Below are 17549 nucleotides of genomic sequence, written 5' to 3'. Positions count from 1 at the left end.
TTGTCCACATGTTTGGTGCAGGATATTTTGATGACATTGTTTTTGTCCTGTGTTTCAGGTCAGGGGAAAGCCTCACAGATTTTAATTGAAACATGAACACCTTCTAAAACCTAAAAATACGTTTAAAACACTCAGACATGGAGTCCTGAGCATGACATTTCCTGCTCTGGGTTTTGTACTTTATTCCCACTTAAAAAATTCCCTCCAAGTTCAACACAGAAAAGGTCTGCACACCTACATGGGTCTATTGAAAATAACATTTACACAGGCTGTTTGCAGGGTTTTGTTACATTCAAAGGGACCTGATAAAACCCAAAGTTTGGGGCTGTGAACTCCTATTACTGACTTTTCCCTTATGATGTTCAACGCTGGTAATGGTGTTAAGTGCACAAACAAAAAGGTGTTGGGGGAGAAAAAAAAGAAGAACCTTTGATAGTCATGGAACAGATTAGTCAGAAGTGCTGCCTGAGTATGATTTATAAGCAATGTATCTCAATCATGAGGGGTTCATTATCTGATAATGAACGATAAATCGATACCATGAGCTGCAGCCTGATAAGGTTTGTTTCACACACACCTACAGAGCAGCCATACCAGCAGGCCTCACGTGCAACAGAACTTTGTCCTCTGAATCAGTTTTCCCCTGAACTTCTCAGCATCCTTTATAGTAGGATAGTTGGGCTCTGAAATGGAAAAAAATGATAACCAAAACCCAACCCTGAACTAAATACCACTTCCTTATTTGGGGTTTTTCTGAAACTTTAACCCATTTAGGAGAGTTAGAAGGTGGGTTGTTTGAATTCTCAATCTCTTTCCATCACTGCTTACACACTTAGCAGTCTCTTCTCACATTATTTCCTCCTAAACCAGTCACAACCATCCAGAGGTAACCATGTACAGTCTTGAAGCTGTTCCCTCTAGTCCTGTCCCCTGTTCCCTGGGAGCAGAGCCTGACATCCCCTGGCTGCCCCTCCTGTCAGGGAGTTGTGCACCCAGAAGGTCCCTCCTGAGCCTCTTTTCCTCCAGGCTGAGCCCCCCAGCTCCCTCAGCTGCCTCTTCACAAGCTGTAATCTGGGTTGAGTTTAATTTATTGCATGATCCACCTTCACCTTGTGCCTTTTGGGTTCTTCAGGTAGAGCCTTTCCTTCTTTCCTCCCAGGAAATGAATCTGGATTAATATGCAAACCTTACAGAACCCTGTGAGGCCCCTAAAATACCAGGGGTGGTGTATCAAACATCCATATGTCGGGGGGGGGGTGGTGTTTTAGCCTTGGATTTTCAGGGGTTTTGGCAGAACATGGAGATATCTGAGGGTCCAGACTCTCTTGCAGCACCTGCAAGGAAGGATAGTGGGATTTTTGTGTGGGATTTCTCTGTGCATCACATCAAGCTTGACAGCCTGGAGCTTCAGGGGCTCTGTGGGGGGAGGCAAAGGGACGTGAGCTCATGTCATTCCCCATCCTGACGGGCTCCTGGGTGCACACTGACTCCCCCCTGCCAACTGCCAAGCCTGGGTTATGTCACTGAGGGATGTTCTGGTGGCAGCACAGTTACCAGCTCCAGCTACGTACAGAGCAAACGTGGTGACAACTGCAGATGCCACCTCTTCTTGTGGGTGTGACAGCATCACTGTCACTGCGTGTGGAGGCAAAGGCAGACTGAAAACAGCAATGTGGGCTGCAAAGCAGAACCCAGCAAAGCAAAATCCAGCCCCTCCTGCCACAGAACAGGTAGCTCAGCCCAGGACTCCAGCTGCCTCATAATGCACATTTGAATGAATTTGAGCTGCCAGTCTGACAATAAAATGCACTTCCCAAAGGCTGAGCTGCAGCACAGAGGCTTCCAGGCTAAACCGAGGGAGTCCCATGAGTAAATGTCCAGTTTAGGTTTCAATTCTTAGCCTCTGCTCTGTCACAGTGTCACTGTCATATTTTATGAAAAATCCCTTTGCCAGGATTTCTTCTCCTGGGAAGCTGAGAAGCCTCAAAGAAGAATGAAAACAACAATTATCTGATTGCTTCTCCCTGTTTTGCTGCTTTGGAATGTGGTCTGGAGATTGTTTATCCAACAGGTGGTTGTTTGACTGGTTTCATGTGAATTGTTTTTACTTAATGACCAATCAGGGTCAGGCTGTGTCAGGACTCTGGAAGCAGTCATGAGTTTTCATTATCATTCTTTTGTAACCTTCTGTCTGTATCCTTTCTCTATTCTTTAGTATAGTTTTAGTATAGCATTTTTAAATATAATATAATACCATAAAATAATAAATTAGCCTTCTAAGAACATGGAGTCAGATTCTCAATTCCTCCTTTGTCCTGGGGACCCTGAAAATGCCACATCACAGCAGAGCCTGTTTGTATGGCAAGGTGCAAAAGCAGCACCCAGCAGGCATGGTCAGAGCTAGGGCTGAAACACAGACACCTGCTGCCATAAAGGAATGTCTGCGATGGTTATCCCACACTGCAGCAGGAAAAAAAGATGTCATTTAAACTTTTAAACTCACAGGCTGAAATTTATTTATCTATTTTGTAAGTCCTTCCCTGCTGTGCTCTATTCTGCCATACAGACACGGCCTGCCTCAGGTCTAGTAGAGCTCCTGACTCTTACCCTGGCTGAGAAAGTCTGGGTTTGGGTATCACTTTAACCTGTAGGTTTGAGAGCCCTTAGGAAAGAAGGGCATCAGTTCCAGGAGGCAGCTGGAAGAACAAAAATAGAAGGACTTGCCTGAGCCGATCAGCAGGCCGGGGGAAGGGCCAGAAGCTGCTCAGCACTTCTGTCCCTCAGCACAGCCCCCTTTTCTGGCTGGGCCAGAGCCCATTTCATTCACCATGGATTTGTGCTGGGAGCAGTGTGGGTGACAGCTCTCAGTAACGCAGGGGTGGTTGAGCTGTGGTGAGCACTGATTGCACAGCATCCTCTCTGCTTCTCACTCCCCAGCAGCCAGGAGGCTGCACAGGAGCTGTGAGGGGACACGGCTGGGATAGCTGAGCCCAGCTGGCCAAAGGGATTTCCTACACGGCATCATGATCAGCATTTAAAGCTGGGGGAAGAGGGCACAGGGGGAATGTTTTGGGTGTTTCCCAAGTCACAGGTATGTGTGATGGAGCCCTGCTCTCCTGGAGATGGCTGAGCCAACCTTGCTGCCCATGGGGAGCTGTGAGTTAAATCCTTCTTTTGGCTTTGCCTTGTGTGTGCAGCTTTTGCTTTATCTATTAGAGTGTTATCTCAGCCCAAAAGCTTTCTCACTTTTACTCTTCTGTTTCTCCTCCCCATCCCCCAGGTGTGAGGGACAGAGTGTTTCTGAGCTGCTGATGGGTTAACCATGGCAGCAGGCCAGGCTGATTGCTGATACCTCATGCATTTGTGGGTTGTTGCTTCAAAAACTGAAAAACCTGAATTCAGATTCATCAGTTCCCTTCTTTCCATGTATTCCAGAGCTCTTTCTGGAAATACATGCCCATGTAGAGTTAGAAATCCTTTAGCCATTAATGCATTTATTTCATGTCAAAGTGCTTTTGGGTAAAAAATTTCTGTCTGCTTTTGAAATTGGAGGCAAAACTGTTATAAAAGCAAGACCATCTATAAATTCTGTAGATTGAATGGACAAATAGTGCTTGTAAGAACACACAGCTTACAATTCTTCCAGAAGGTATTGGAATTAATACCTAATGGCAGGAATGAAGAACAAAGAGCACTCCCTTCCACCAAATTTCCAGTGCTCTCTAGCCTTATTTCTTTACAAGTATGTGACACCTTTAATTTTTTTCCCCAGGAGGCAGAAATACAACAATGAATGAATTTTTCTTGATTGTTTCAAGATTCAAAAACTCTTATCACACTGGCCTCAGGACAGATTAGTATAACAATGTAGATGATACAGCCCCTAAATTATGATGTTTGCATTGGAGGAGGGGGTTCAACTTATGAGACTTTTGATGTATAAGAATCCAGCTTGAGCAACAAAGAGTGAGCAGTAAGATCATTTATAGCTTGGATGGGATTAACACAATTGGAATTAATCCAGCCTGTAATATTTGCTACCAGTGAACTGCAGCAGTGGAACTGGAGCAGGAGGCTAAGTGTGAAGCAGGGTGCTAACAGGAGTGCCCAGTGTTGTGTGGATCTTGAATGTGGAAAAACAAGGAAGTAGAAAGAAGAACAAGAAATCCTTTTCAGTTCTAAGTTTCTCATCACTAAATGATTTCAGTAAAGAATCCCAGGATGGGTCAGGCTGAAAGGGACCACAGTGGGTCAGCTGCTTCCACCTCCCTGCTCCAGCAGGGCCATCCTAGGGCACAGGATTGTGTCCAGACTGGAATATCCCCTGTGAGGGAAACTCCACACCCTCTCTGGTCTCTGTTTCAGTCCTCAGTCACTGCCCAGGACAGAAGTTCTGCCTCGTGCCCAGGTGGAACCTCCTGGGCTCAGTCCCTGCCCGTTCCTCTGGTGCCATTGCTGGGCCCTGGGGCAGAGCCTGGGCCCTGCTCGGAGCCCTCCCTGCACACAGGGACACCCAGGGCTGAGGGCCCCTCTCAGCTGGGGCTCCTCTCCAGGCTGGACAGCCCCAGCTCCCTCAGCCTTTCCCTGCCACAGATGCTCCAGGCCCTGAATCATCTCTGCAGCTCCACTGGCCCCAGTCCAGGAGCTCTCAGTGCAGTTACAATAATGGACAAACTGGAACAATTGACATCACTAACACTGTACACAATTTATCCTGCTATGCTGAGAAATTGATGCTGGCTCTTGATTTCTCTTCTGTTACAAATTGTTCTTATATAAACATCCAGCTAGTATTGCTCATGAACTGAACATCAGAGCTAATTAACTGTTTGGAAACTGGATGTCTAAGTTCTCTGAGGGTTGGGGTTTTATTATCTGAGAGGATCTTCCCTGGGACACTTCAAAGAAATACAGATTAGCAAGAGAAGCTTGAAAGCCTTCCACCACAAATCTTTGTACTTTTTTCCTTGCTGTTCCTGGTGCTTTTGGCAAAATCCCCAAAAGTTGTTGAAAAGAGCTTAGGGGACAGTAAGTTACTTTCTTACAGTAACAATTTCAGTTATTCCTAAATATTCCTTAGATGTTCCTGCAAACGAACCAAGGTGATACAGACAAAAAGCAAAACCAAACAACAACACACAGATGCACACAGAGAAAATTCCCCAAACCCTATAAAAGCCACCAAAATCTAAATATTCCTCAGATGTTGTTCCTGCAAATGAACCAAAGTGAAACAAACCAATCAAACAAAAAGCAAAACCAAACAACAACACAGGGACACACACGGAGAAAATTCCCCAAAACCTATAAAAACCATCAAAACCTATGAAGCCCCCAAAACCTATAATAAAACACCAAAACCTAAATATTCCTTAGATGTTGTTCCTGCAAATGAACCAAAGTGAAACAAACCAATCAAACAAAAAGCAAAACCAAACAACAACACATGGACACACACAGAGAAAATCCCCCAAAACCTATAAAAACCACCACCAAACCCAAGATGGTCTCTAGGTGTGATTCTGAGTGTGCTGAAGGAGAAGGGAGCTGCAGGTGGCCACTGTGCTTTGAACTGAAGCCAGGCAGTAGCAGGGCTAGGAAAGAAACTGTGCAGTGTAAATTACACAGACAAGTGAACTTTTCTCTGTCCCTTTTCTCTTCCTCTGCCCTTCTCTGACAAACTCCAGACCCTTCTAGCAGGTAGTTTTAACACTGCACTTCAATCTCACAGTCCTCAAAACCAATGCACACACACTCCTTCCTGCAGGGAGAACAGATTTGAGTCCCTCAAGCCCCTTTTACTGGATTGGTGGATTTAATTTCATTTATCTTACATTAAAATCAGCTGTCCTGGGGGGTTTTTCCAATGCTGGGAATTGCTTCTTACTTTACCAAAAGAAGATGGTGTGCATAGGTCTCATTAAATAGCTGAAATGACAATTAAATATATGTATTGATCCTTAGTTCTGCTTTGTTCCTGCCCACTTGAGGAACTTTAGGTACATTTGAGCAGCTTAATGCCATTATTAATGGAGACTTGTGAGGCTTGGAGCTACAGAAGCAGCTCTGTTGAAATATAGTTTATACAGTTTGCAGTATTTCTGTAGCACTTCAAAAGGACAAGCCTGGGCTTTTTGTAACAGCAAGGATTCGTTAACTTTGAAACTCACAAGCAAGGTCTCTTCCACAAAATTGAAGTGGGCATTCTAGCAAGCCCTTGGTGATCTTTTAAGTGCTTTGTCTGGAATATTTCTTTCTGGAAACTGAGAGTTCAGTGGAAAGTTTGGGGGTTTTTCCCTTCTGAAATGGTTATAGTGATTTCTGTCTGGTGTGAGATTCAGCAAGGTTCTACCAGATTTTTGGGGGGGGCCAGGATTACATCCTGGCTTTACCTTTAATGTGTCAACAGAGTGCCTAATGGTGATAAATCAAGGGAGTGCAGTCCAGGGAGGATCAGCCCTGGAGTGGGGGAGCAGTGTGGGGTGAAGGAGAAGCAGAGAGGAGCTGTTGTGGACTGACCCCATTGCCCCATCCCCCTGTGCCCCTGGGTGCTGGGTGAGGAGGGGAGGGAAGCCAGGAATAAAGCAGTGAGATTGAGAGAAGAAGGAGTAGGAACAAGGTGCTGCTTAAATCTTTTTGTCTGCATTTCTCACTTTCCAAATCTATTTTAATTTGTAAAAGTAACTCACTTTCCCTAAGTCAAGTCTGTTTTGTGCAGGATGGTAATTCATAAGTCATTTATCTGCTTTTATCATGACCCATGATCTTTTTCCTCTTATTTTCTCCCCTGTCTTGTTGAAGAGCAGAAATGAGAGGGAGGTTGGATGGATGTCTGACTGCCAGCTAAGGTCAATCCATCACAAACATCTCACCAGCATATATTACTTTACAATTTCCTTTTTTTTCTTATATATATTTACTAAGCTGTGTAAAGTTCTAGTAAAACAAAGGCAGTGGATCCTGTGATTATCTCAAGAAGCTCTTAAAAATATTAGCAAGAGACCACCCATGGGAATATTGACAGAAATCGACTCCCAAGTGAATTATCCTCCGGAACAGTAACAAACCAGTTTTAAAAGTCAGGCACCTGCTAAATCAGCTGCTCAATTATTTTAGTCTTTTGTTTCACTTGCACTAAATCCCCTTTACATTTTTAAATTAGTTTTTGAAAGTTTGGAGTAGAATTGAAAATATTTTCATGTAATGACACATGAAGATGGCAGAAAGCCCACCCAGGGAAAGGAAACCCAGTCTCTTAGCCTGACAAGAGTAATACCCCTCTCATCTCCATCCAAGTTAAACTCAAGGCTATTCACAGGTGGGCAGCAGACATTGATACCAACTTTGCAAGGATGAAGGTCAGAGACAGTGCCAAGCCCTGAAAATCCAGAGCACTGTCTCAACAGAAGGATGGGGGACCCCAAGGGAAGGAATCCAGGAAAACACAGGCATGTTTGCATTTAAACATGATGTTCCTCTGGAATTTTCTGAGTAGGTGTGTACCTGCAGATGATGTGCAGTGTTTCTAGAGACCACAAACCTTGTTCCCCTTCTGCACATTCAGAGAACTGGCTTCGTTTTTCATCCTCTTCTTGTTACTCAAACACGCTTCACGCTTCAGATTTTATTTCACCAGAAAGAAAACTTCAAAGCCACTCACATATATAAAATGTTTTATCACTTCCTTTTCTTTTGTGAAGTCCAGCGCATGCTTTAACTGAATAAACAAAGAGCAATTCTGAGAAATGTAAATCCTGTCTTGGCAATGTGGTGTTGTGAATGCAAGGCAAAAACATTGGGATTTTTCCTTTACTTCAGAAGGATATTCATATTCCTTTTACTGAGATGATAGATCCAGGAATAATGGCAGAGATAAGCAGCCAGGCAAGGACAGCAAGAAGCCAGCCTACAAAAAGGCAGATGCTGAAAGGAAGCAAAATGAGAGAACTCTAATTTTTATCAGGCTGGCAACCTGTCACTGGTGGGGTTCCACAGGGCTCCATCCTTGGCCCTGCTCTCTTCCACATCTTTGTAAATGACCTGGACACAGGACTGGAAGGGGTATTAAGTAAGTTTGCAGATGATCCTAAACTGGCAACAGTTAGCACAATATGTAAATGCATTGTTCCTTTTAACATCCTATTTTGTTCTTCTAGCTAGGAAGCATCCCATTCCTAAATGCTACAATAATCTGTTGGGTCAGTGATGTTGCCTATAAAATATAAAAATGCTATGAAAATCCTGAACCACAAGAACTCAGAGTTTCTGGTCACACAACTGGTGAAGACTTTTTGCAAGGTTTGGGCTTTATGTCTGAGAAATCTCTTTACATGCCTGAAAGCAATCACGGTTTTGGCAGGTCTCAGTGGTTCATTATCACTCAGATGTGTTGATAAAATCAACCTGTTTAAGTCTGATGTAGTAACATTTACTTTCGTGAACGTCCTTACAGTGCAGCATGTAATAAAACCCCACTTCTCAAAATTCCCCTTCAAAACAAGTTTCATGTAAATGAAGACCAAAATTCCTGTAAGTGGTTTTGGCACCATCTAAATAAGCAGGAAGCTGCCTAGAGGTTTTATGATACAGATCAAAGGACACTAAAGGTGCTTTAATAGAAGGTAGATGCTCTCACACAGTCAGAACAAAAATAAGAGGAGGTAAATTTTGCAAGGCTTTCACTTTACTAGTGCCCATGGGAGCTCTTATCAGGCAACTGATGTTCACAGGTTCAAAACCATTCTTTTCTGGCAGCAATGTGGTCACAAAGCTGGCACCCTCTTTTTGCATCCTGTATTCTGGCTTTGGATTTCTTCTGCAGCTTCCAGCTCAATTTTGCCTTCTGCCGAGCAGCCTGGAGCAATGTGTTGTGTTGTAGACTCATGGAATGGTTTGTGTTGGAAGGGACCTTCAAGATCACCTTGTTCCACCCCTCTGCCATGGCAGGGACACCTTCCACTAACCCCCATCCAGCCTGGCCTTGGACACTGCCAGGGATCCAGGGGCAGCCACAGCTGCTCTGGGCACCCTGTGCCAGGGCCTCAGCACCCTCACAGGGAACAATTTCTTCCTGATATCCAATCTAAATCAATTCCCTTTCAGTTTAAAGCCATTCTCCCTTGTCCTGTCACTAACTTCCCCTCTCCAGCTTTCTTACAGCTCTCTTACAGACCTTCTTCAGGCACTGGAAGGTGTCCAGCTCTGAGGTCTCCACACTTTCTGGTCTCCAGGCTGACAGCCCCAGTTGTCTCAGCCTGTCCTTGTAGGAGAGATGCTCCAGTCTTCAGAGCATCTCTGTGACCTCCTTCAGACCCATCCCAACAGGTCCCTGTCCTGTGCAGATCCCCAGAGCTGCACACAGGCTCATTCCTAACCCCCTCCTTCTAAAGCTTTCTTACTGGGAAATAGGTTCCCATTCTGCCACCTCTTATTTGTGGATGATTTATAGAAAAAAAATGCAAATAGAGTGTGAGGAAGCTCTTGGACAACCTGATTTGAGCCACCAGAACATAGTAATATAGTTTCAGCAACCTTTAATCCTCTGAGTAATATGAAAATGGTTTCTGCAGGAAGTGGTGATAATTTCTACACATGGGCAGCTTCTCTTCTCTCCTTGCCAGGGCTGAGGTGAGCCCTGCCTGTCTCATCCATGACCTTCCAGCTGTACCAAGGCTGGATGGATCCATTGGTACCAAGTCAGAGGTGAAGCCTTGAGCTGAAAGTGTCTCTAGTCTTGACAAATACCCACCTCTTCTCTGTAATCACACTTTCCATTTGCAGCACCTTCTGTGCCAGTCAGCACAAGTTCTGTAACTTGCCATTTATGTCCAGCTGGTGCTCTGCTCTTTGCAGGAGGAATCCTTACAAATGGGATAGGAAGCTGGAATGTGAGACCTCAGGCACAGTTCTCACAGGTATTTGTTCCTGCACTAAATGTTACATGTTCCCCCCACCCTGGATTGCCAGGGCATCCTCCAGGATCACCCTCAGGGGTGTTGGGGTTAACAAGGGAAGGAAGGAAGGAAGGAAGGTGTCTGTCGGTGCAAATAGCCCTGACAAAGGGGAAAAAAGCTGCTGCTGCTTTTATCAGAGCCCTGCCCTAGCAGCCACATCAGTGAGTCCTGCCATGGGGCAGCCCAGCCTGGCTGCTGTGGTGATACCCTTGAGACAGCTTCTGCTTCACCAGCTCCCCTTCCTTCCCCTCTGAGAATGAGAGGGGCTGGGAGTCCTGGGGAGGGTCAGGAGGGCTGTGAGGGTCGCCCTTTTGGGTTTGAGAACATCAAAACCTCAGAGGCTGTGGGCAGCATTGATGGACACTGCAGTTTGTGCACCCTAAAGCCTCTGGACACAGTGGATCCCTATAACCAAGCTTTTAGAGAGTTTTAGTGCCAGCAGGAACAGGATTATGTCAACTAACCTCTGAATAGAAATAATTGGCAACTAAAGACTTAATTTGAATGGCCGTGGGCTTTGAGATTGCTATCTTTGAAAAGTGTGCTCTATTTTTTAGGTTTACCTTGCATGGCTGGAAAATAGCTGAAATGGGGTGTTTGCAAGAAAAGGATCTGTTTGATGAGTTCTTATGTAACTTGTAAGAAAAATGACAATTCTGCTGGACTTCAAGGAATCATGCATGGCCAGGCACTTAGACCTTCCCATCTCCCTTTAGAAATGTTTCAATCAGTTACTGAAATGTTTGATATTTAACAAGGGAATATTAATACTGATATTTAGCACTGCTGCTGTATTATCAGTCCCTCTTGCATAATTCCCTCCCTTGCAGCTTTCTGTGCACAGTATTCTGTGTCCTCAGCACCTGATCCTGAGCAGCAATTTCAAGCAGAAGGACAGTGTTTGCAAATATCACTGATGGCCAAACAGCAGCTTGTGCTGCCTGAAAGCTGCTGAGCTCAAGTGAAACCTTTCTGGTAACAATAACAATGGTCCCTGAAAAAAGCCAGCATGGGGGCTGTCTTTGGTAACAGAAGATAGCTCAGTTTGGCCCAGACAAACACACACCAAAATCTGTAGCTGTACTTAAGTGCAGTTTACTCAAGACAGTTTTTTACTGTCTTTTTCTGACAGAATCCTAGAGGGAACATCCAAGGTGCACCAGCTAAAAGCCCCAAACTGCCTTACAACTTCTCCTCTCTCAAAGAGCCTCTTCCCAGGAACTCAGGGAGGGAGCTTTCCACACTGTAAGTCTGAGACTCACTGCATTCCTCTTACAGTTCTGCTTGCATCAAAATTAATTATTTACATAAGTCATAAATCACCTGCTCTGCTCCTGAAATGCAGAGCATGAGCTCTGATTTCAGCTGCACCAGAGGAAAGCAGGGATAACCTCAGGGCAGTTGACTGTGGAAATTCCTGGGTGTGAAGTTGGCATCAGTGGGACCTTCAGGGCTTTCTCAGCAGGTCCATCTCCAGTGTTTCTTGTCACCAGTGGAACACCCACCACCCTCATCTGAGTGCTTTCCTGTGAGTTATAGGAGCCAGTCAGGCTTTAATTAATTGAAACAGAAAAACTCTGAAAAAAATATGTTACTTCATTCACTGTAGAATTACAATTTATATATCTTTCATTCCTTACTATGCAAATAATACTAGCTCAAAATCATGCAATTATGCAATCAAAACTAAACTTATAAATGACAGTTTAGGTCAGCTGTGCAAAGAATGGACCAGAATTCAGTAGTTTAGCTTTTTAAGCCCATATTCAAACTAGGACAAATAAAAACAAACTGCTATCATGTTTCCTGCAAGAATATAATGCTTCCTGCAGTATTAGAATTTCCAGGTAATCCATCAAAAATTTCATTAACCTGTTTTTACAGGAAGTATGCCTGAAGTATCAATGCTTCCAGTAGCATCTCACAACCATTCAGAGTTTATCTTAATGCATCATTAAATCTTTAAGGTCAAGGGTTTTTGAACATTGTGCATAAAATATTGCATTACTTTTTGGCAGAAGGCAGATGATTATTAATTTCAACCCAGCATCACATCCTTGTTTTCAGTGCTCTTTATGATATACATTGCAGATTGATCTGCTGAAACTCAGGAAGATCTTCAAATATTTGAAATAAGGTTATCAGAGGAAATTTTGAAGGTACAGCATCCAGTACTCTTGAATTTGAAGTATTTTTTTCTATACCCCTTCTAGGAAAACATATAAGGGAAAAGGTGGTTAATTATCAGATGGGAACACCTCCCCCTCCTGAAAATACAGGATTTATTATCCAGGGAAACTAAGTTTGCATCTGCAACTCATGAAGATTGCTTAAAAGGGGAAAAAATTAAAAAGGGTTGGGGAAAGAAAATACTTTTTCAATACTATTCTCAGTGGCTTTTATTCTGCTTGTTCAGCTTTAGTCAGCTCCTCAGTTTATACTCAAAAGCTGTAAACTTAAACAGTCGCCTATATCCATGGAGATTTCTATCCATAAATGTGCTTGTTTTGGATATGAATGATATGAATTTATCCTCCATAGTGAAGAGTTCAAAACCATGAAGTGAAGAAAGGTTTTCCCCTTTCCTGCTCTGCCCAGTACAGGAATAACAACCTGCTATTATCTATTTCAGGAGGAAAAATGCTGGGTTTTTCAGCCAAAGCCAGAGGATTTCCTTTAACTACAGCAGAGCTTTAGGTGCTGGGACAGAGCAGGTTTATCTGCAGAACTCCAGGAATCAAACAGGTCAGCATTGTGTAACTCATACTTCTGAAAAAAGGCTACATAAGCACTTCAAATTTCCATCAGTTTAAACGGAATAGAAATTCTGATACATTTTATGGTGAAGTAGAGACATCTAGTGACTATTTGGGGTGATTCAAATGCAAAGGATTAATGTAGGAAAAAAAACCTTCTAAATTCTTGAGTATCCTTCTAACAATAGGTACATCTTTATATATAAAAGGATTTAGACATTAGGCATTAGTCTGGCATCATTACTGGCCCTGAGGACAGTTTAGTGCCCAAGTACTAACACAGTTCCTAACTCATGTTACTTTGTTAAAGAATCTTCCTCTGAGCAACTTGGCCACAATCTCAAGCAAAAAATGGCTTTTTCTACTGAACCATCACCTGCCTGCCAAGGGAAGGGGAAGGTGCTGGAATTAGAAGAGGAAGGATGTTGGAATTAGAAGGGGAAGGATGTTGGAATTAGAAGAGGAAGGGTATTAGAACTGGAAGTGGGCTGGAATTGGATGGTCTTTAAGGGCTCTTCCAACCCAAATCATCCTGGGATTGATTCCATGCTGCCTTGGACAGAAAAGCCTCAACCCTGCAATCTTCTGCAATCTTCTAGCCACCCACCTAGAGGCCTAAATCTCAGCTGTTTACAAACTTCTGCTTTCCAGCTGGTACCTCCACAGTCCTCCACTTCCACCTAAAAGGTCAGTCAGGTGCTGCAGCAATCTGGGACACATTTTCTCATTTTATTTCAGCAGACAAAGAGCACATTTTCCCAGAGTATGGCAGAGTATCACTTTCTCTCTCTGCTGTCCTCCTTTCCATGACAGAAGGGGACATTGTGGTTCTGGTCCACTCTGCTGAGCCCCCCTGCAGGGCTGCATCCAGCCCTGGCCCAGCACAGCAAGGACAGGGAGCTGCTGGAGCCAGGCCAGAGCAGGGACACCAAGGGGAGCAGAGGGATGGAGCAGCTCTGCTGGGAGGAAAGGCTGAGGGAATTGGGATTGTTCAGCCTGGAGAGGAGAAGGCTTTGGGGTGACCTCACTGTGGCCTTGCAGTGCCTGAAGGGAGCCCACAGGAAAGATGGAGAGAGACTCTGGACAAGGGCCTGGAGTGACAGGACAAGGAGGAATGGCTCCAAAGTGACAAGAATGGGTTAGATTGGATATGAGGAAGAAATTCTCCCTGTGAGGGTGGTGAGGCCCTGGCACAGGTTGCCCAGAGAAGCTGTGGCTGCCCCACTCCTCAAGGCCAGGCTGGATGGGATTTGGAGCAGCTTGGTCTGGTGGAAGGTGTTTCTGCCCATGGCAGATGGGTTGGGACTACATCATCTTTAAAGTCTGTTCTAATCCAAACCATTCCATGATTAATGCAAAACCTTTTACTTCCCAGGATTGTGAAAGCCCATTTTCAAATACCTCAGTGATATAAGCTGAAAATGCCAAAGTGTTCATCCTTCTTCTATGGCTGGTCACAAGAGGGCAAAATATTGCACTCCTTGACTTACCACCATGATAACTGCAAAGAACCCCATTTTCTGCCTTTATTGAGAAAATTTGAAAATCAACATGCAAAGGAAGCACTGGTCAGACTCAGCCCTGGTTTAATTCTGAGCTCAGTAGTGCCCCAGGGATATGAGCATTAGCAGGTGGTATAGAGCTGGTTGAAGAGCAGAACGTCCTCTGTGAGAAGAATTCAAAGTTTGGGTATCATTCTAAGTTACCAAAACCCCCAAAAATTTAGAAAAAAACCCCCAAAATTTAGAAATTTCTATGGGGAGGAAAATACAACTAAAAAAGGAAGTGGGCCTTATAGAAATATTTTTAAACCCAACTTTTAGAAATAATTTTATTCTGCATGAAATATATTTTTTTTAAAAAAAGAAAAACATAATTTTAAAAATATTTAGGGTTTTTTTTCAGCAATATCAGATATTCTTTCTGTTCCTCCCCATTTAATTGCTTTCTCATTTCAACCCTGAACTATGGAAGTTTAGGAGGAAGTGATCTGATAATCACAAAGCAAAGCAATCTAATAATCACAAATGAACAATCTAATGATCATGAACTGAGTTTTCTGTTGAAACAAATTTTAATGTCCAGTTGGTTTGAGGAGAATATGAACACACTCAGCATGTTGCCAGCTCAGGTTCTAAATGAAAATTATGTGTGGGCTGAAAGTCACAGTTTATGCAAAAATTGGTCAAAATCTGTTTTTAATAGAACATACAAGAGAAGGGAGTAAGAATTAAGAATTGTTTATCAAAAGCTACAAGGTGAGAATTTATATTTGGAAAAAACAGATTCTGATTTCCTTCCGTTTGCAGACCTCTAAGCAGTTATTTTGACCCAATGTGGTGTGATGGGAGGAGATCAGAAATGGGGCTGTGTTTTCCTCAGCGAGTCCATTTTGATGGCAGACCTGAGAGCTGAAAGCAAATTTTCAAAATGGCAAATGAGGTGCTCTACGCCGTGGTGTCACCTAAGGAAAGAGTGAATTTTGTTTCAGAAGCTTCAGATACAGGTAAAAAATATATTCATCTTAACATTACTTATTTTTCTTTGCTCACTGATGCATTCTTAAAACTTTCAGTCTTTCTTAAATCATTCACAAGCAGCTGAAGTCATGTGGAAAGCCTTTAAAAACTATTAATACCCAACTCTGTTTATTATATATATCTATTGGCATGGCAAATTCATGTCTATTGATAGAATGGATGCTGAATTCTATCAAAAGTGAAGATTGACCTTTAAAATCCCATTCCGGCTTTCAGTAAGATGGTTGAAACAGGATCTTAAACACATTAATCTTCAGACATTGAAGAGCTTTAGACAGATTATTGAAATTCATTGACAACTGAAGTTCACTGGATGGACTCCTCTTTCCTCCTCTTTCCTAGATAATGCAATCCACTTACATTTTGTATTTTAATTTTATTCAGTTTCTTAGTCACCGGAAATATTTTTAAATTCTAAAGTGATAGGTCTGTTTCTATTTTCTTGTTTCTTTCTCTTTCTTTTTTCTTTCTTTCTCTCTTTCTCTGTCTCTGTCCCCCTTTCTTTCTCTTCTAAAAGTTCTGTGTTGAGAAAAATACAAATCAAGATTTAATAGAACTTTCTAGAATTTTGAAAACTGTTAGTACTTCACTTTGTGCATAACCTACTGATGCCTTCAACTATAAAACTGCATTGCTTAAAAAATTATTTTCAAAAACTAATGTGCAAAATATTGCCATTAATGGATTTAAGTAGGAAATAATTCATAGTTTTAAAAGAAAAGTATCAAGTCTTACTTTTTCAATTCTGATTAAAAAATAGCTATTTTCTTGTTGTAAGAAAATTGAGCATGGAAAATTTATTTTAAATTATAATATTCAGAGGTTCCAATAGGAAAGAATAATATGTCCTGAGTATACCAATAAAGCAATATTTATTCTTAAAAACTAAATATGTATATTCACTCATTGGAACAGAGTACAAAAACAACCTGTACAGGTATGAAATCCTTGTCTTTCATTGTTAACTCAGCTTGTCCCTTAAATTACATGACCAGTTCTCTGCAGAAGAGCTACACAGCCAGGACAATCCTTGGGACTCCAGTGTAAAACTGTCCCTAAGGATTTATTGGAGATGCACCCTCATGCCCAGCACAACTCACTGTGTCTCAGTGAAAGTGTCTCAGACTTGGAGAGTGTAAAAGTCTGTTCCATCTCTTTTTATTTTTTTCCTCACTTGTCCCCTAAATTTCCAGTTATATGTTATAGTTTTAAGTGCTTTCACACAACTTTTAATTCACTTCAGTCAATCATGCTTAAAAATTGCTGTATAAATTCTGAGAGCCCCCTAAGCCAAGATCATACTTCTGAAATTTGCCAGAATAAGGTGCTTGGAAATTCAGAACCTAAAAAATTCTAATGGCCAATTAAGAGGCTAATTAAGTAACCAAAATTTCACACAAAATGCTTTTCTTATGTTTTAGAGAATGCCAGCTTGGTGTTTAGCCTGTCGTGATATTTTTTTTTTAATATTTTTAATTGCAATATCTATATTCTTGTCACTTCTGGGCAGCTTGCATCCCTGTTGGAGTCCCAATAAATGCTTTACTTAAATAGAATCCCAAAGTAAGCACTTCCACAGGCTGATTGTAATATCTTGCATGAAGAAATACTTGAAATCAATTTTGAACTTGGCACCTATTAACAGCACCAGTGTGTCCTAGTGAGATGTAGCAGAAAAAAAATCACCTATCTGTATAATTAATATTTTTTCATGCTCTTATAGATATAAAATCATATCTATACATTCTTACAGTCTTCAATTTCTTTGTGTGTTCCATTGTTTTCAAACTTGAGAGCACAAGTGCAGGAAACCGAGTCCTCATCTTCTGCCAGATGCTGGTAAATTGTTCTGACCACTCTGCTGTTGCCTGTGAAAGATGCTTAGTTCTGAAAATGAGTTGGGTTCAATATTTTTTGTAAATCTAAGGTTGATCTCAGCAGCTCTGGCACCTTTAGGAGGTTGCTTTTCTTCAGGCAAAAAAAAAAAAATCTTATTTCATACACTATCAGTGAGCAAATTAGCAAAGTGGCTCTTGGGGAATGAGGCAAAACATGCAAAGCAGGCAACCCTGGAGGTTGTGGTGCACTGCAGCTGGTATAAAAATACAGCTCCTTCCTTCCTTCCTCCCTTCCTTCTGCTGCCACACCTACCAAAAACTGCTGGGGTCAGTGACACCTCCCACACCTTTGGGGAAGCCCACCCTGACAACACTTCTTACTCTCTCTGTTGTTGCAAAAGTCTTGTAGCACAGGATGAAGTACTTTGTATAATGCTGGTGAGCATGAGTGTCATAGCCCAC

This window comes from Ammospiza nelsoni, chromosome 5 (genome assembly GCF_027579445.1).
Source record: "Ammospiza nelsoni isolate bAmmNel1 chromosome 5, bAmmNel1.pri, whole genome shotgun sequence".
NCBI classification, from domain to species: Eukaryota; Metazoa; Chordata; class Aves; order Passeriformes; family Passerellidae; genus Ammospiza; species Ammospiza nelsoni.
The sequence above is the reverse complement of the archived record's forward strand: the minus strand, read 5'-3'. Positions refer to the sequence as shown.